A 21,716-nucleotide genomic window follows, 5' to 3' on the forward strand; every position below is an offset into this window, starting at 1 on the left:
AGTGTTAGTTTTTGGAAAATAGTTGAACCCTACTCCAGCTTTTCTCATTATTTTCCAGTACTAGCTTAGCTCAGAGGCCCGGGGCTGGCCATTGATTTGTTGGGAACCCCACACCGTTTTTTTAAAGTTGTTCTATACTTCATCAAAATGGAAAGCCTGCAAAAATCATAATGATGGCAGATTCTATCAATATGTGTAATCTGATGGAGTTTTAGACAGAAAATATATGATGAGTATCAGAGTTCTATTGATGCTAAAATCTAATGATTATTAAATACTTGATTTTAAAACAGTAATCTGATGGAGATATCCTGTGGATTGCAATAGTTGTCTAAATAAATCTTAATAAATCTACTCCATATGTTTTCTTTGATCTTATATCTTGTCTCAAGTAAATATTTTTTCCAAAACAAATATCTCCATTAGAAACGTGTGTGGGCACGTTTTTTAGTTTTGTTTCTATTTCATCATCATGTTTTGGTTTTGTCAAAACCACTTTGGTTTTGGTCCTGGATTTTTTTTTCTTAAATTTCTAAAAATAGCTAATATCATGTAATTTGGGTCTGTTATAGTTCCTACAGTATTATTAACCCCAATAACATTAATTTCCAGTTATTTACAGTCAAATTACACCACTTTACATCTTCACCCAAATTGTCCAATGGCTGGCAGGCTAAACAAAGCAACAGAGCAGCGGCCTAAACAAACAGCAGCCTTAAGGAATACATATTCCCAAAGAGAAAGAAAGAAGACTCTTTTTGTGGCACACTCTTGGAGAACAAATATTAAAGGTAATGTAGAAGACAATAAAATATAACTTTTAATTGTTATGCATTGAAAATTAATCCCATCTCACTTATGCTTTTTTGTATGTGTATAATTAAAGTAAATTTGATATAATAGGGTGTAAATTTAATAAGCTCCATATCTGGTAAAGATTGCAATCAAAGGCGTGTTTGGCCATTTTTTACAACTCGTTAATTTACTAAAGGCAAATCTGATTGAGAAATCATGAAACTCTCTTTAAAACAGGGTGAAAACACAAATAGAAACAAATACACCATCAGCCAAACTCGCAGGAATACAACTCGGCAATATAACAAGAATCGTGATGGTAATCATGGGTGTAATTTTAGCAACCTCTGTCCTAAATAGAAGTTTCAAATAGACTACCTCCTGAGCTTTTAGAACATGATATAAGCCAATAATTGAGCTGTCTAAGCTGCAAAAAGTGATATATATCTCCCTGATGTTATCCTCACCAGACAATATGTAAAAAGAAAGAATAGGAGAATACCACTTTGCGCTTGTAGATATAGTAATATAATATAACTTATCTTATGCGATATCCCAATATATGAGAACCAGAGAACCTCTTCACAATAATTCCTCACTGATAAATGGGAGGTGTATACTCCGGTAGTAATGGACATGTAAAAATGAAAAACAGAAGAATTCTAGTGCAGATACCTTACAACATATGAAATATAAATGTCCGCAACAGTAAAAATGTCACAATAAGGCTCAAAGTAATTTCCAAAAAGGAATATTATTAATAAGTATTTCCCAAATGGTGAGATCCTCAATGTCAGGTACACATAACAATTTCCATAGCTGGTACATCCAGAAATAACTTTAAAAATGATGAAGGTGGCCTCCTACCAGAATCCGGTGATTATTGTGCATGTAGAGAATTTTTTGGATGGTCTCACTGCCCGCAGTAGTCCTCCAACCTCACAGATGAAAACAGCACCTTCCTCCTTTGGTCTGGTCAGAAACACCCTCGTCTCTATCGCCAACGCGTTTCAATCAGCACTCTGATCTTCCTCAAGGCTTCAATATTCATAGTTCCCTCACTGGGTATTTATACCCAGTGAATTCAATACACCTGATTATTGGGAGGAGCCATCCTCATTCACAATAATACAAAACACAAGAAAATAAATACAAAACAACCCCTTTCCAATGAATACTGACAATGTCATGTCCCATATAGAAAAGGGAAACAAATTGAGGCTTATAATCTTTATTAAAAAACATAAATAACCACTTCCGGTCCGGCTTTTACTTCCGGTCCGGTTACTAAATATATCCCTCTGTAGACATATTACTATAGTTCCCCCTTTGTTTACCTGCGTATGGTGCCTGTTTTCAATAGCGCATACATGGCGGACATTCAACATCCGGTCAGGATGTTGTTATGGTTTCCCCTTTATTTACGTGCATGTAGTGCATATTTTCAATAGCGCCAACGCGGAGAACATTCATCATCCGGTCCGGTCTTTATATCCAGTCCGCTACGGGAAAACCTTCCCCAAGTCCTCCTGTTACATCCGTTCTGTCTGGGAAAGGTTTCCTCGCATCGCCTTAAATAGGGTTCCTACCCCATTTGTGGGTCCTTTTGCCATATCTAATTACGGATAATCTAAACATCCGGTCCGGCTTTTACTTCCGGTATTGGATGGATGGTCCTCACAAAAATCTCCAATGTTAAAAATCATACATATTAAATGGGGGATATATGTGTATAATAGTGATTAACATCTCTATAAAACCATGTTATCAAATTTTGCCATAAGTAACCGATCTCTTATATAACAGATTCATTGGAAGCCATTTTTGATCCTGGCCACCAAATCATATTGAATCTAAAAGATTACATATAAATGTTATAAAATAATACATGCATAATATTATGAATACAAAATACAGTTTCATAAAAAATCTGGATCATAAATTAAAAACAACATTTTTGAAGAATAATGAAGAACATTCTTTTACTTCCACAGTAGACAATATATCCTCTGTATATATAATGACCCTTTAATAAAAGGAGAGAGAACAGAATGATGTATAAGAATTAGATATCAAACGTCTCTGTAGAAAAGGACCTTTCTTAATGAAGATAAAAAATACACTTAAATTCCTGAATAAAAATTCCTAAACAAAAAAATGAATTACTATCATAAACTTTCATTATTCTAGAAACCATTTAATTTCGAAATCTTTGTTGAGACCATGTGGGATTAAAGTTTTCAATGAATATATGTATTCCATTTCCGTCTTAGCCAAGATCCTCGCTGTGTTATTACATCTCCAACTTCCTTTTACTAGTTTTAATGCACCAAAAGCTGTTATTTCTTTCTGATTTCCCTTATGGTGTTCTTTAAAATGTAGCGAGAGGGCATGGGTTTCTAAACCATTTTTTATATTACGTAAATGTTCCCCAAATCTCACTTTCAAGCTTCTGGAAGTTCTTCCCACATAGTATTTATCACAACTGCATTTCAAAAAATACACAACATTCCTTGAATTGCAAGTTATGAAATCCTCTATTTTTCGAGTATGGCCATTCATTGTCACGTCAACACATTTACTAATTCCCTTAGTGTTTTTACACATGCAGCATACACCGCATCTGAAGAAACCTTTAGATAAAGTTGTGCTCTCCATTTTTTGTGGAGTCATAGCACTCTTTACTATATTATCCTTTATATTTCTGGCCTTTCTATATACAAATTTCGGTTTATTAGAAATGAGATTCTTCAATAGGGGATCCCCCTTTAGAATAGGCCAATGTGAATGGAATACATATATTCATTGAAAACTTTAATCCCACATGGTCTCATCGAAGACTTCGAGATTAAATGGTTTCTAGAATAATGAAAGTTTATGATAGTAATTCATTTTTTGTTTAGGAATTTTTATTCAGGAATTTAAGTGTATTTTTTATCTTCATTAAGAAAGGTCCTTTTCTATAGAGACGTTTGATATCTAATTCGTATACATCGTTCTGTTATCTCTCCTTTTATTAAAGGGTCATTATATATACAGAGGATATATTGTCTACTGTGGAAGTAAAAGAATGTTCTTCATTATTCTTCAAAAATGTTGTTTTTAATTTATGATCCAGATTTTTTATGAAACTGTATTTTGTATTCATAATATTATGCATGTATTATTTTATAACATTTATATGTAATCTTTTAGATTCAATATGATTTGGTTGCAAGGATCAAAAATGGCTCCCAATGAATCTGTTATATAAGAGATCGGTTACTTATGGCAAAATTTGATAACATGGTTTTATAGAGATGTTAATCACTATTATACACATATATCCCCCATTTAATATGTATGATTTTTAACATTGGAGATTTTTTTGAGGACCATCCATCCAATACCGGAAGTAAAAGCCGGAGCGGATGTTTAGATTATCCGTAATTAGATATGGCAAAAGGACCCACAAATGGGGTAGGAACCCTATTTAAGGTGATGCGGGGAAACCTTTCCCAGATGGAACGGATGTAACAGGAGGACTTGGGGATGGTTTTCCCGTAGCGGACCGGATATAAAGACCGGACCGGATGTTGAATGTTCTCCACGTTGGCGCTATTGAAAATATGCCCTACACGCATGTAAATAAAGGGGAAACCATAGCAACATCCTGACCGGATGTTGAATGTCCGCCATGTATGCGCTATTGAAAACAGGCACCATACACAGGTAAACAAAGGGGGAACTATAGTAATATGTCTACAGAGAGATATATTTAGTAACCGGACTGGAAGTAAAATCCGGACCGGAAATGGTTATTTATATTTTTAATAAAGATTATAAGCCTCAATTTGTTTCCCTTTTCTATATGGGACATGACATTGTCAGTATTCATTAGAAAGGGGTTGTTTTGTATTTATTTTCTTATGTGTTTTGTATTATTGTGAATGAGGATGGCTCCTCCCAATAATCAGGTGTATTGAATTCACTGGGTATAAATACCCAGTGAGGGAACTATGAATATTGAAGCCTTGAGGAAGATCAGAGTGCTGATTGAAACGCGATGGCGATAGAGACGAGGGTGTTTCTGACCAGACCAAAGGAGGAAGGTGCTGTTTTCATCTGTGAGGTTGGAGGACTACTGCGGGCAGTGAGACCATCCAAAAAATTCTCTACATGCACAATAATCACCGGATTCTGGTAGGAGGCCACCTTCATCATTTTTAAAGTTATTTCTGGATGTACCAGCTATGGAAATTGTTATGTGTACCTGACATTGAGGATCTCACCATTTGGGAAATACTTATTAAAAATATTCCTTTTTGGAAATTACTTTGAGCCTTATTGTGACATTTTTACTGTTGCGGACATTTATATTTCATATGTTGTAAGGTGTCTGCACTAGAATTCTTCTGTTTTTCATTTTTACATGTCCATTACTACCGGAGTATACACCTCCCATTTATCACAGTGAGGATTTATTGTGAAGAGGTTCTCCGGTTCTCATATATTGGGATATCGCATAAGATAAGTTATATTATATTACTATATCTACATGTGCAAAGTGGTATTCTCCTATTCTTTCTTTCTACCTCCTGAGCTGTTTGTTTGGCAGAAAGAAAGTACACAGATCATTGTGATCTGCGTATGTTTCTGCCTCTAATTATGAAAAAAAGGGTAAAATAAAAAAAAACATGTGGGGTTCGCCCCACCAAAGCATTACCATCTAAGGGCTCCTGTGCCAGTCCTGTTTTTAAAAATATGGGGGATAAAATGTGTAATGTTCCCCCGTATCTTATGAAACAGCACTGGGCTATGTGACACAGTCCTGGTTTTTAAAATGTGGAGAAAATTTGGTGGGGGCCACTATATTTTTAAACCAGCACCAGACTCAATCTAGCTGGGGTGTTATGCCACAACCAGGGGACCATTTTAACCAAGTTATCCTGGCCAAAGCATTGACACAAATAAAGGGGTCCCCACTCTCATAAGCACCTCAGGCCTAGGATGAAGCCCAGGGCTCTTCCTTGCACCCTGGGCTGGTGGGTGCAGGGGTAATAGTGGGATTAATAGATGTGTACTATTGTCTTTTACAGTGGGACTACAGGTGCCAGCATGCCTGCCTTTTGGCATTTGTGGAGCTACAATTGCCTGAAGGCGGATGGCACCCATACCCTGACTGTAAAATAAATATAAATAATGAAAGTAAACACACACAGATGTGTCCTCTTGCATCCTTGCTGCTTGTGCTGCAAACATGCACATGTATCACGCCATGTGATTAGCCGCCACTGCGGGTGCCATAGTATGCCATGCCGCCCCTGCATTACAAGCATGCAATCCTATGAGGTCGATGGTGCAGGTGCAAATAAGTGGCAAAGATGCAACTGGACATATCTGTAGTAAAATGTTAATACATATTAAACACACTCACACATACTTACTTTCTCCCCTGTGATTGGTCCGCTTCTCCAATAGAAATCCCAGGGTTTCCCTAAAAAATATAAAATACTACAGTGCAACACCTGGCTCATGCCACTGAGGGGAAGTCAGCACTCTGGTGTCACCCCTGGGTAGGTGACACCCTGGTGCGGCCTGCACCCCCCTTGTGACACCACCGTTAAGTGCTATAAGTCTCTAATGGAAATTTTCTAGACAGAATTATCCTCAGGACATGTTGTTTTACAATTAACATTCATATACAAAGTGCTTGCTGGATAATGGTGTATCTGGTTAAATCGATAGTGTAAAAGAAAAAGAAAAAAATGGTATATCATGATCTTAAATAATTTAACACATCTATGAAACATTGCAGCATAGCAGTGACAGACAGGATAGCAATTTAACAAACTATATGAGCCCAAAGAAAGAATCAAGAAGTAAATCAGAGGCCCAAGGGCAGTACAGGGAAATAGAATTGCAGTATGTAGTGAAAGGCAGGTGAAGCATTGGTTGATTGATTGATTATTTGAATAATGATTGTGACATGGCCTTGCAAATGCTGTTTTACAGCAAGTAAGAAAAGGCCATTAAAAGACTACAATGTTGTTTGCGTAAAAAAGAATGATCAATTATGTTGTATATTAAAAAGGACATTCACAGTTTAACAAACCTATAAGTTCAGCGACAGAGATTGCCACTTTTGTGGCTCAAGTCCTTGGTTTGTTTGGGTCCCCACAAAACATGAAATAATTTTTTGTTAATTTTTATGAACATGAGTTTTTCCACATTTTGATGAAGTAACCTCCTATGCCAATCACTCACAATGTTCCATGTTGTGCTAATCACTCTTTCCGACAACAACCTGGAGGGTGGTCAGCTTAACTACATCAAATCTAGTTTGTAAAAGGGGCTCCAAATTGCCTTTTTATCTCCCAGTAATCAAAAGGACTTTGTGACATGCCAATTTGTACATTGTACATTGTTGGAGATAATAATCCTCCAACATTCTATTGATGTTTTGTGTTTCAGATATAATTGTAGTCAATAAATGTGGGCAATTCTTTTAAGGCTGACCAGATGTAAAAATGGTATTTTACTTTGGTGCATTGAGTTGACTCATCATCTACAGTACACCCCAAGCTAATCTGATGGAAAAAGTCAGTTTCTGTATGGAATGTTGCCAATTTTACATTTTTCAACAGTATATTTTCTCTTTATTATTAGAGGTGATGTTTTTATTTAACATTGTAAAATATTGGTTAGATTTCAGATGCCCTTTCTTAAACTTTTTTTTCCCTGGTCCACCTTAAGTAGATGTTAAATTACTACTAGGACTGCAGGCAGCAGCTGCAGCACAAGTGACTGACTCATAGAGCTCCTAGTAAAAGGTTGACACCCTAATCACATTATATTTTTTTAGTTCACAATTTTTATAGTTTACATTTTTGATAACAGTAACTAAACACACAACACAGTGCCTCACAGCACCCCTACTGGAACCCTAATGAGATCATATTTTTTAAAACAAAACTTTCATATTATTAAATTTTTTTAAAGTGCCTGAACAGACAACAAACTCCCTCATAACACCCCTAGTATAAGCTGAGTGGCACCCTAATAATAACTGTTTAAGTTTTATATTAAAACAAATTGTACCTGTGCTTGAACAGTGCCCCTAGTATAAGCCTAGTAGTAAAGATTACATTTTAATAGTTTTTTTGTTTTATAAAAAGCTCCAGTAGGCTATTTAAGTAACACAGTGCTGCAGTCCACTCCAATGTAATTTTTTTGTGCCTCCCAGTGCAGCAGCAGCACTGTAAGTTCCCATTAAACACAGTGCCCATTAAAAACAGTGCTCCTTATCTTTTTTTTAGAAAAAAGTGTCCCAGTGGGCATTTTTTTAGTAACAAACAACAATAACACAGTGCTGCAGTCCACTACTATGGTGTCTATTTGTGCCTCGCAGAGTGCTGTAGCCAGCCCACAGTACACAGTGCCCCTGCCTTCAGTGTTCCTAATTGTTGCAAACAAACTAAGTGCCCTATACTACCCACACAATCTCTCCTTCCGGTCTCCAGTGTGAAATAGCACATAATCATGAGGGAGGGACTTTAATATGCAATCCAAAATACCTGAGATGCGATGCTGGGAAGATTACATTTTGCCTTGGTTTGAAATCCAAACTAGGCAGGAAGACCATGGCCCCTGCTAGGTTTGACTCTGAACCCCTAAATTCGGATGTGTTTGGATTCCAGGAATCCAACACTGCACATCACTAATCTCCAATTTGGTGATGGAACCACATCATATTGAATCCACATTACACAGAAGACATGTCCACATATCATGATTAGTATACTTTCATTTTTTTTTAAATAGAAATATAAATTTTAAGTTTTATAAGGGAACAAATGGGTGTGAGGGGAGGGATAACCATTTCTTATTAGTTAAAGATGCCAGATAAATGTTAGCAAGATCAATGTTCTAAGAGTTGACCTGAGGTTATAAAGGCATGAAGAGAGAGGACATCCTTGTATAGTACCCATTTGGAGCATGAAAGATCAGGCTCCCAGCATAGAGTCTGAAAAAGCATGACAAATTTCTCTTCAAAACCCTGGAGGTTAAAGACTTCTAATAAATGAGACCACAACACCCTGTTAAATGCCAATTGATTGAAGAACATTGTGCACTGAAGAATGGCCACTCACAAAATCTGCCAAAGGATGATGCAATATAGATAATAACTATTGTAGCCAAAGAGCAACAAGTCTGGTAAATATCTTAAAATTTTGATTTAACAAGGAAATGGGCCTTTAATTCTGGACCAGAGTATAGTCTTTCCCTGGTTTGGGAAACATCTAAAAAAACCAGTAGGAGATCCTTTACCTTACATGATGAAATTAAAAAGAGAAGATAAATGCGGTAATATGTGGGGGATAATAGTTTGTAATACTCAGTTCCCAGGTCATCTGGACAAGGCAATTTGCCATTATGAAATGAATAAATACTCAGGTATATTTATTTTTCAATTATCGGGGCTATCAATGGGTATCTATCAAGGTCAGACAATTGTGAAAGACTAGCAGTCTGAACAAACTGAGCAGGGTTGTCATGGGTTAATAATCAGGTATATTTCTTTTTCAATTAACAATCTAAACAAACTAGCAGTCTGAACAAACTGAGCAGGGTTGTCATGGGTTAATAATCAGGCATATTTATTTTTCAAATATCGGGGCTAACAATGGGTCTCTATCAAGGTCAGACAATCATGAAAGACTAGCAGTCTGAACAGACAAAAAATACTCTGAATTTGAAGAAGGTGCTGGAAATCATATAAATAGAAAAATAAATAAATAAATAAATATATAAACTAATGCATATGCAAAAGCCGAAAGAAAGACATAAAGTCAAACTTTTTATAGTCTCCTTTGCTTACTTATTTCAGTCCCAAATTTCCATGTAAGGTCAAGTTCTGCTGAATTCCTCAATGTTGTATGTATCCGGAAACCATGTAAAAGGCAAAAAAACACGAGAATAGCATCTATTAGGTAAATCTTCCTGTAAGAGTATCTCCACAATACAGAAATACATACAACGTTGATCCCCAATCAGAAGTAATGGAAGTAAACACCCCAACTCACTTATACGCAAGTGGGGGAATTAACATCTGGGTTTCTTTAAAAACTCCCTCCTGATAAAACCACAATATCACAATTTTTTTCACAATATGATAAAAAAACTTCACTGGGTGCATACCCTACTTATGGGCAGGCGGAGTATCTTGAATTTCATCAAGGTTTCTTTCTTGTGGTGTCTCTCAAAACCTCTTCATAGTTTCCAAAGCATTACAAACATCACTGGCTCCATCAGATGACAGTCACATGAACACCAGGACCTTTTAGCATCTCAAAGGACTAGGGGAGTAGGGCAGTCAGGTTTTAGTATGCAAAGGAATCTTGTAATATTGATAGTGCCAATGGTGTGCTGTCCTGCAACCTACCTTGTGGACCAGTTTTGTCCAAAGTCGGTGACAAAATGGTGTTGAATTTTCTGCCAATTTTCAGAGTTTCCTCCTCCCAGTCTAGAAGCTGGAAATAGATGGCTGAAAATAAGATTTATTTGGACCAGTATTTGCATACAGTTTATGTTTGCTAATGTAAAATGTTCACCTTCTAGGTCTCATTTAATAAAAACAAACTGGTACTCCTGCTATCAATACTCATAATGTTTATCACATGTCTACCTGGACACAAAGGAGCAATAAGACACCACATTTTTTGTCAGTAAAAGAGGCTGACTTAGATTTCCCTGTCCAGTAATTTTGTAAAATACAGTTGGATCCCCCATCTTCCATTTGGTGCCCTGGAGGTGAACCACATCAGGAGCAAGACGTCTCAAATGAGCCAATACTTTTTTCCTCTTAAAAGTCTTGGCCAACTACATTCCATAATACATATTTAATCAAGGTTTTTAAACAACAATGAGGTAATAACTTGTATCCCATGTTACTCATCTGTTCTAGCATGCAGTTAATGCAAACAATAGATGTACTGGCGTAACACAATATAAGAAGGCATTGCATTCAAATAATAATTCAAATAGCAAAAATGTAATAAACAAGAGAAACCTTTTTCATTATTAACAATATTCACACCCTGTTGTGCAACTAGAAGGGTCATATAATTTAATCTATAAAAAATGTCTGCGGCAATAATAAGGTAAGAATTGGGGAAGTTGTTGTTGCTTGCTCCAAAAGAGCTGCAAGTATCCATAGAATGAGAAGAAAACAAAAGGGAAAGCCTGGGAAGTGTTGAAGAGAATCCAGGAAAATCTTTGCCACTATGAGTGTATCAAATTAATATGGCTTGCCATTGTTAGAGGTCAAGAGTTTTGGTGGCTATAGAAGGACAAACTAGATCCCAGCTTGAAACAATGAGCTGCACATGGCAGATAAATCACATCATTTCATGGCAACCTGGTAGAATCCTGGAATAGCTCTTCACCATTATACATAAATCCTTGATGTTTACAATAAGCATCCAAAAGGCACACTTTGTCAGCATAATTGAGAATCTGCATCATTATGGATCTTGGCTGATGTTAATCTGAAGAACAGTGCTGTCCCACTCAATGTATAGGTTCCACAACTAGAGTGTTTAGAGATGGAGGACATCCAAGTTCTATTGGTAGCCAATTAATGACAAATTGCTCAAAGTTCCTTGGTTTCACTGGTTTAGGCAGGACAACAATACACAGAGTGTTTCTCCAATTCATGTTCTTCAGATCCTCCATTTTATCTTGCAATGCCAAGTCGCTGTGGCACCACAGCCAGCTTATCTGCCATGTTGGATATGCACTGCTCCTCCAAGTCAAAACAGTGATAATGCTATTTGCATTGCACCATGGCAGTTGATAGATTCTTTGAAACCCAAAAATTAGGGAATAAAGCAAAGGAGAAAACATGTCATAAAGTACTTGTGATTTATATACCAATTGTGAAGTCGACTGGGGAGGAATGATCCATTGCTTTGGCCCCAGGTGTTTAGTCGGATGGACTACCAGAACTAGACATAGGTGCAGATTTATCTTCAGCTCTGATGGATTGACTCCCTCATAGGGGATGGGACTGTTTATCCACAAATTTCTGCATAACAGAACAGCAGTAGTAGGGTGAAAGAAAGAAACTGGATGAAAAGTTAGTGCTAATTGAAAAACTGGACCATGCAACTGTGGTGAGAATTATTCCAGAATTGGACTCTCCAGCTGTGTATATGACAATAAAGGGTGGGCATGACCTCCAGCTCTGGAGCATCCCGTGACTCCAGAGAAGCAGGTGGTAGGTAAAAAAAAGCCATGTGTGTGTGGAGGTGGATAGGTCCCATAAAAGTGCTCACCAGTTGCAAGATACAAGGGCCCACAGATACCTGTGTGGGAGGAAGAGGCTTGTGCTCCAGGGCCAGCGATTCATGCACTCAAGGGCACTGGGTCTGTGATTCACCTGGTACACAGAGGAGATAGTGTGTGCATAGCCAGGAGGTCCAAAGCATGGACTGCCCACCGTTGGTCAAAACATCAACTTTTAAATCACAATATTATGAACTTGAGACTATGAATATTTAAAAAAAATCATTTTAAAACATCAGAATTGAAAACTGACCATTTATCTGTTTTTCTTAGATATAAAAATACAGTATAAAATAGGCTGTATAGCAATAACCTATGAACACAAATAACTGATATTAGTTTAATAATATAGAAGCAAGTGTTGATCTACCTATACAAGTTTAAGACAGTTAAAGTACATGGACCAGCTGGCATTCTAAACCAAAACTGACCAAAATTGATGGACATCAATGTTGTTTTGATGAAACAAAAATGCACTACCAACGAGATTTTAGCTGCGCTTGAAACCCGACAGTGATGTCAGTCAGTTTTTACTACTCTAAATGCCATCAGCATTTGATCTTTCAGGTAAAAAATTATGACATTAAGAAGTATAAACACAATGGCAAAACCAAAGTGCAGGCATACTTGTTTGTACCTGTAGTCTATCTGCAAAGATCAATATTATTTTACTCTTTCATTTAGTTTTTGCTTCTGCACACAAAGCCCAAAGTTTGGCAAAGGCCCTGGAGAGCTCCTTGCTATGTCAGCTGCTTGGCTGGATCAGCCTAGTGCTGTTTTTTGAAAAATAGGGAGGATCCCACACTGGTTTTTCTCCCTTACTTTCCAATACCAGCCAAGGATCAGAGGCATGGGACTGGTATTGATATTTATATTTTTATATTTATAACCCTTTCAATACCAAAATACAAAGCCTGTACATATCATAATGATATGTGCAGTGCTTTACATCAGATGCATATTAATGGCAGATTCTATTGGAAATGGATTCTATTAGAAAGTGATAATCCGATGGGGTTTTAGACAGAAAATATACAATGCACATCACCATTAACCCTAAACCCACTGTCACCAGAGTCCCCATTTTTTGGGGAGTACCCACTTTCTGAGGAACTCCATACCATGGGATGACCAGTTTGGGGTTAGGTAATGTGATGGCAGGGGAACTCATGTTGTGCTTCACCCTGCTATGGTATGAGCACCCCTGCTGGTTCAGATCAGTACTGTTTGTTAGAAAATAGAGGGAGCCCCACTCAGGTTTATGAGAGGTCCATGGCTGGTTATGGATTGGGGAGGACCCAATACATTTTCTTTTTTAAATTAAACCCTTTATTTGCAATTTAACATAATGAGGCCTGCACAGATCATAGTGATGTTTGTAGTGTTTCTCCAAAACTCGCCTGCTACAGGCAGTTCTCTTGTTTGGGTGGGTTTGCCATTGTTTTACCATAGGGCTTTGCTTGTATAAAAACTGACCATTAGTAAATCTCTTGTTTGTATGGTTGGCTATCTACAATGTTTGAAAGTGTTCTAAGGTCAGGTTTTTGTAAGTTTTCCAATGGTTTTGCCTTTAGTAAATGTACAGTTTTGGTAGATTTGCAAAATCAATGAAAAATTTACTAAAAACAGAAAACTGCCCCTTACAAAATTTACTGCATGGACTCATATAACCCGAGCAGTGCAAATAAATTGGTACCACATGTTGTTTCTGTCAATCTTGAAAAGGGCAATATAACTAGAACAATGAATTTATATAATTGTGAGTCCAAAGGTATCCTTGAGTATACTACTGTAGCTGTTAATACAAAAATTTGTTTAACAAACTTTTTATACCAATGACAATACAGATGCCAAGGAATCACCTGTTGTTAATGAAGAAAATATAGATTTAATATTAGCATGAGGAGGGGGTCTCTACTGTAAGTATGGATTAGAGATGGAATTCAATACAGCATGAGATGGTGGTGGTGGAATTACTACCTGCAATCAAAACATTATTCACTATTAGAGAAACAAAAACTCACTGAGGGGCTGATGTGGAATTGCAGGCAAGACAGTTGTATTTACAGTCACTTTGTGTGCATGGAACTAAATGCCGGTATTTGTCTTTATGGTGAGCTGTAGCCATCTATGCAAACAAAAGACCCCTATCCATATGTTTGGTGTCCTAGTCATAATCATTATCAGCTCACACTTGATGCAAGAGAGGCATTTAATATCAGATGGATCTCCATATACACATCCACAAACTCCCACACTAAACTTAGCCTTCATGCAAATGTCCTGTTGCCTTGGGTATGCACATCCAACCACAAGTGGATATAGAATTATGTTGCATATGACTCAAATTGCTCAAAGATGTGTATACTCAGTTAAAGACAGTAATTAAAGAAAGATCCATCCACAAATCTGACTTTGTGCAATACTGCAGCCACCCCTGAATCTCCAGTGACTGCAAAGGGAAATATATCCCCTGGTTAATATATAGATTAATGTTTATATGTAAATGTAAGAATAATAAACATTATGGTTGCTGTTTTAATTTATTTCCTAATGATCCTATAATGAAAGAATATTTATTCTATATAATAACAAAATAATGATTTGTATTTACTGGAAAAGCAAGACATAATTGGCTTGTGTGGATATTTAGTAAATATATTCTTGATTAAAACAACAGAGCACAAATCATAAAAATAGGTCAGGTCATAAAGCTGTAAACCAACCCCGAGAGGGTAGAGTTATGGTGCATACAAATGGAGCGATCAGACAGTGATAACAATATTACTGTCTGATTGTCCTGCACCCTCCTGGTGTGCTGGATAATCGATATCGATCATCCAGCACACCACCAACTCACCAACAACCATAGCGACCCCCAATCAACAATCGCTGGTCCCTATAGTAACCTAATCGATATCGACCAGGTTGGCCTGCATGCATGGGTCGCTATTGTCCATACGTGCCCATGCATCGCAAGTCATTGGCCACTGAAAAATGCACAATATGAACGATAACAATATGATCGATAACATTATCATTCATTTTGTGCATTTAAATCAATCCCTGTGTAGGCACCATGAAAGTGTAGTATATGTATAGATAAATGGAAATAAATATCATTGTTCTGTAATTCAAATGAACAATTTACTGTAGAATATTTAAAATAGTTTTAGGTCACATCTAGTCTCTTGAATATAGGTTGTGTTATACATTGAATGTATTTAAAAAGTAAACCCTTTATATTTCTAAGAAGAGATTGAATACATGGTGTTTATAAATCAAAACCTACACAGCAGGGAAAAAGCTATTCTTTCTGGCATTAAAGTGTGAGGTAATCATGTTTTCCAAAGAATATGATATCAAGCACAGCAGGTAACAGTAAAAGCTCAATAGGACACTTAACATTGCAGGGTTTTAAACTAGTAAGGTGAGAATCACTAATAATGTGTACTGTAACACAACAAGATATTATATTTTGCTACAGTATTACAACTGGAATAAACACCTTTACATTCTTCTAGATACTTTAAATTCTATAGACGTGATGCAGAAAATGAGACAAATTAAACCTACTCTGAAAGAAAACAGAGCTGCTCAATCACAGATGAAGGGATATGACAACTGTCAGTCATGATTTAGCTGCAGAAGTAAAGAGAGAAGGTTCAATATAAGTCATATATCCACAGTGTTTTCTGGTCAACTTACCTGGGTTTAAGTTAAGGGTTAGATACGTGTGAAAAAGACCATCAGCATGAGGCATTGCTAAGGCTTAAACTAAAATGTGATACTATTGAAAAATTAGTCTAGAGGTTTCATACTGAATGAAAGCAGTACTAGAACTGCAGGAAACAAAGATTCATATTTTGTAGAGGGTTAATCCAAATTGAATCGCAGATGGTGATTATACATATTATCCATATTTTAAGTAGTATGATATTTTTCTGAGTCTTTTTAAACAGGTTTTCTAGAAACAGTATAATAATCTGAAAATCCTAATAAGCAGCACTTCTCCACCTATTTATTTACAAGTATGTTCTCTTTAAAAATTCCTCAAATTGTGCCAAATAGCCCACCATGCATCCTGGTGCTCAGCATTTTTATTGCATTATATTTTCGCACTGCTAATTTCACAAAAGTACAAAGTGTTCTTACCCTGTGCACCACTAGTGGATTTGCGTGCTATAGCTGTGCGATGAGGAGGATAATCTGAGAAAAATGCAAGATACAGTAGGGGCCAATATGACTGAACTGCTCCAGACAACCTGACATGCAACAGTGTTCAAATTTACACTGCCACAGTTGTGAGTAAAGTATAAATTCTAAGCCTGCATTACACAACAGTCTTGTTTGTGTGTGGCTGATGTGAGAAAAATCTGCTATGCAAGATGCCAAGGTGTTAAAGTCTGAAACTAGCTATCAATGGCATGGAATCTAAGTTGCACCATACATTTAATGCCATATGGAGCAATAACGGTGAATAAAGACACATCTGTACTGTCTGTTTTTGTATAGTATTTCAGGGTATCTGGTGTTGCTCTTCTCACCATGGCTGTAGAAACTAAATCAGAATAGATCAAAAGTTCTCTGATGCTGATTTGGAAGGTAACTGCCACAAGTGGCAGTTATACAGCTACAGCTTTTGAAACCAAATGCACGGTGCGATTTTTTACACAATGTCTACGATTTAGATAAATTGTAGTGATCAATCATGGACATCGTGTGCTGTTTTTGGCCATTTATGATAACAATGCACGTCCCCGCCATCGTAGATCTGCATCGTACATTTTATGAGAAAACCATAAGATTATGACCTGTTGTGGTGTACGATGGGATATACATCGTTGTAGATTTTGTGTATTTACGATCCGATGTACGATGTATGAGTTCTTGCAAAATCCCTTGCCACTCCCCTTCTCCATTTTGAGATTGAGAGACGACAGAATGGAGAACAGCTAGCAGCATTGTGCACATTGTGAACCTTGGCAAGTGAGTATATGTACTATACAGGCTACCCTATATCCATTGTACCACCAATGTTTATTCCCCTGGCACACTATTGCTTATACCACTGTGCCACCAATGTTTAATTGTACCCTGGCACACTGTTATTTATACCACTGTGCCACCAATTTTTAATTGTACCCTGACACACCCTTGTTTATACCACTGTGCCACCAATGTTTAATTGTACCCTGACACACCCTTGTTTATACCACTGTGCCACCAGTGTTTAATTGTACCCTGGCACACTGTTATTTATACCACTGTGCCGCCAATTTTTAATTGTACCCTGACACACCCTTGTTTATACCACTGTGCCACCAATGTTTAATTGTACCCTGACACACCCTTGTTTATACCACTGTGCCACCAGTGTTTAATTGTACCCTGGCACACTGTTATTTATACCACTGTGCCACCAATGTTTAATTGTACCCTGACACACCTTTGTTTATACCACTGTGCCACCAATGTTTAATTGTACCCTGACACACCCTTGTTTATTCCACTGTGCCACCAATGTTTAATTGTACCCTGACACACCCTTGTTTATACCTCTGTGCCCCCAATGTTTAATTGAACCCTGGCACACACTTGTTTATACCACTGTGCCACCAATGTTTATTTGTACTCTGGTACACCCTTGTTTATACCACTGTGCCACCAATGTTTATTTGTACAGTGGTACATCCTTGTTTATACCACTGTGCCACCAATGTTTAATTGTACCCTGGCACACCCTTGTTTAGATATTAAGGGACATTTTTTTACATTTTTAAATTAATTTTAGAACTAATCAACTTTATAAACTGTAAACTGAAACCATCACAAACATTTTTAAACCAACTGTTTTAAAGGCTATATGTTTATGCAGTTTATGTTTTTTATTTCACCAGAAATGACAAACAGTTCATCACGGGCTTCTTGGAGTTGTACAGGGCCCATGAGTGCCTTTGGAAAATGAAGACCAAGGATTATATGAATAAGCAAAAAAAGTAATCTGCTATTGACAAAATGGTGACCTTCAGCCTCAGGTATCATGACAAGGCAACCCCCAAATGGGTCAAACTGAGGATCCAGAACTTGTGGACAGTTTACCTGAGGGAGCAGAAGAAGGAAACAGACTCCCCGGCATCTGGAGTGGGGGCAGATGATATTTATACTAGTACGTTATGGTACTATAAACTACTGGAGTTCCTCCATGAAGTGGAGCTCCAGCGTGAATCCAGAAGTCTTTTAGTGGACACGGTCCCTGAGGAGTAGTCTTCTGAGAACCCAGGGAGCGAGCCACCATCCTGTCTGGATCTGGTAAGTTTATTTATCGTATGCTGTCCTCCTGCCATGGTACTGCCCCCACTCCATTAAAGTAGGCCAGGTATTCCTCCCTGACCTGATTTTCCCATGTGGTTGGTAGTCTCCCTCACTGTGGGTGTTGCGACAGAGGGCATTTGGGCAACCTTGAGTGGTTGTTCCTGTTCGTCCAAGTTCATAGCCATTCGTTCAAGTTAGTAGGTTTTTTTGGCCCATAAAAAATTGTGTAGGACACAACAGGCCATGACCACAGAATCAATTTTGTCCACACAAAGGATAATAGCCATATGGAATATCCAGAACCGACTACACATAATTCCAAAAGCATTTTCAACTATGTGCCGGGCACTGGATAGACGATAGTTGAAAATGCAATTTTCTATGGTCAGTCCCCTTTGGCCATATGGCTACATTAAATGCTCTTGAAGAGCAAATGCCTTGTCTGCCACAAACACATAGTTCAGGCCATGCTTTGTATCCACTGTTATGGTCAATTTTAGATGGTTGGTGGTGAGTCGGTCATAAAATTCCGTTAGCTTGAAGGAACTACCATCGGAAGCATGGCCATTTTTCCCCACATCATCAAAAATAAATTGGTAGTTGGCATTTACCACCACCATCAACACAATACTGTGAAAACCCTTATAATTGAAATAAAAGGAGATGCAGGAGGGGAGGCGGGATAATGCATATATGTTTCCCATCAATGGCTCCTATGCATTTTGGGCAATTCCATCGACTTTCAAATTCATTGCCAATGGTCTTCCAGTCCTCCATCGATGTTAGAAACTAAGAATGAAAGAAAAATACTATTTAATTTAAAGAAAGACAATAAACTAACATTTTCATTTCTCTCCTCCATATTGTAGTTTGATACTTCAGCAAGCCCACAGTTAACCCAGCCTGCTGAAGTTGTGCCCGAAGTGGCGGAGCCACCACACCGTATCAGAAGAATGGCATGCCATAACCTGCCACTGCTTACCCCTGATCCTCTATTGCAGCAGGTAAAGCAGGCCTTAGCCAAACCACCTGATCAATTTGATAGTCTGGGTTCACATGTGGCCAACACTCTCTGTGCCATGGATTTAAATCAGCAACTTAACGCTGAAAGGCTGATCTTTGACATCACCATGCACGGGATAAGGAAGTTACTTGAAAATTCTTCCAGGGTGATAAAGGAGCCAATACTCACCTCTGTAACCAATACAGGCCAAGGGTATATGCCAGAGCCTTTATTTCCACCACCAACCTACCAGGACACTGGAAGAATGGCCCAAACACCATCGCAACCCACCCCCACCTATAGTACACCTGAGGCATCCTACCCCTCATTATCCTCCTCATCAGAAGTGCTTTATTGTGCCATGTTGTCTAGGGTGGAGGAGGCACCCCATTTACAAAATGATTCTTAAATTAACAGTCAGGAATTTTTTTGTTGCCCAATACCTGCTGCATAATATAGGGTGCAGACTATGTGCAAGGGCAGATTGTGGTTTGCCGGGGGCCTCAATATGCACTTTCTACCATACACTTTTTGCACTCTTCAACCCATCATCTGACACCCTATACCCTGCAGGGCATCCAGAAACAGGTTTATGCCCATGTTATTTTATGTGACATTTATATGTGTGTTCCTGTAGAGGGAAAACATTTAATTCAAGATTATTTCTGCTGAATCTGGCATTTTTTGATTGCCCAATACCTGCTGCAGGGTATAGGGTGCAGACGATGCAGTTTGGAGAGTGTGACCAAATGCATGGTGCAAGGACAGATTGTGGTTTGCCGGGGGCCTCACTCTGCACTTGCACCATGAGCTTCTTGCACTCTTCAACCTGTCATCTTACACACCCTATACCCTGCAGCTAGATATCTATTGGGCATCTAAACACTGGTTTATGCCCATGTTATTTTAGGTGACATTTATATGTGTGTTCATGTAAAGGGAAAAAATTACTTGAAGGAATATTTCCTAGCCACTTTATCAGCAAGTATTTAAAGCAGGATACATACTAGTTTGGCTTATATAAAGGCCATGTGTTCCCAAATTTAAAATTTAAAAAATTACACAAAAATACATAGTTGTGTTTTTATTCACCTTCAAGTACTGGAAGTTCAGAACTTTCACAATGGCCTCACAGGTCTCCGGGATGATGCACCCCAATGCCTGGGCAGAAATGAGGGTCCCAAACTTCAGGTCTTCAAATGACCTCCCTGTAGCCAGGTACCTCAGGATAGGCACCAACCACTCCTCAGCCAGAATGGCAATCCTCATGCTGGTGTCCTGCCTCTGGACTTCGGGGGCCACCAGATGCAGCAACTCCTGGAATGTGGAATCATCCATCCGCAGGTAGTTGCGATAATCATCCAGGTTGTTCACCCTAATCCCCATCAGCAGGGGCATATGGGAGCGGCTCTCCCTCCTCATCAGCCACTCCTTGGTCCAGCAAGACCACATCCTCCTCCTCTCCTCAGGCCCTACACCTTTCAGCCTCAGATAGCCATAGGCTAGCAGAAGCTTATGGCGATAGGAATCCATCAGAAAGAAGAATACACACACTTTGTAAAAGGCAAGCCTTCAAACAAAGCAATGCACACTAGCACTAGTACAGCATTCAGCAGGGTATAAAAACAAAGCCTCACTAGTCACTGAGCAGAGTGTACACAGATCTAAAATGGATACTGCCTTTTATACCCCCTAGCTAAGCCCTCCCCTATTCAAATTCCAGAAGATGTATTGTGAGGTGTTTAGCACTAAACAATGCATTGTTTCCGAATTGAAATTGGAAACAATGCATCGGATCGTATGATCATATGTCCAATCGTACACCATATGTACTCATCGTAGAGAGAATTTCAAGGAAAGAATTTCAAGGGCAATCATACTACACATCTTACCAACTGAAAATTGCACCATGTATGGGCCGGTTTAGTATATCAGATCAGATGTCAGAAAGTTAGGTACTGTGAGAGAAACAAATGCGGCAGGTGGTAAAAGACATTGGAAGTATAACTCCAACGTGATCTGCCTGATTATTTATCACTTCTGGCAACAATATTTTGCTGGTAAAGACTTGGAGCTACTGATACATAGAGTATACATACATTATATCTGCCTAAATATTGCATAATCACTAGATATATGTGCTGCTGTAGTTTTGGGCTGATAAACTAGTTTAAGGAGACTGTTGAAAGCACAACTGGTGTTCTGTAAATAAAAATAAAGTGTTCCATTGATTGCAAGAACTCATTTGTATTACAGTCATACTAACCCTTTGAAT

This window comes from Taudactylus pleione, unplaced genomic scaffold, assembly GCF_031769625.1.
Source record: "Taudactylus pleione unplaced genomic scaffold, aTauple2 ptg000005l, whole genome shotgun sequence".
NCBI classification, from domain to species: domain Eukaryota; kingdom Metazoa; phylum Chordata; class Amphibia; order Anura; family Myobatrachidae; genus Taudactylus; species Taudactylus pleione.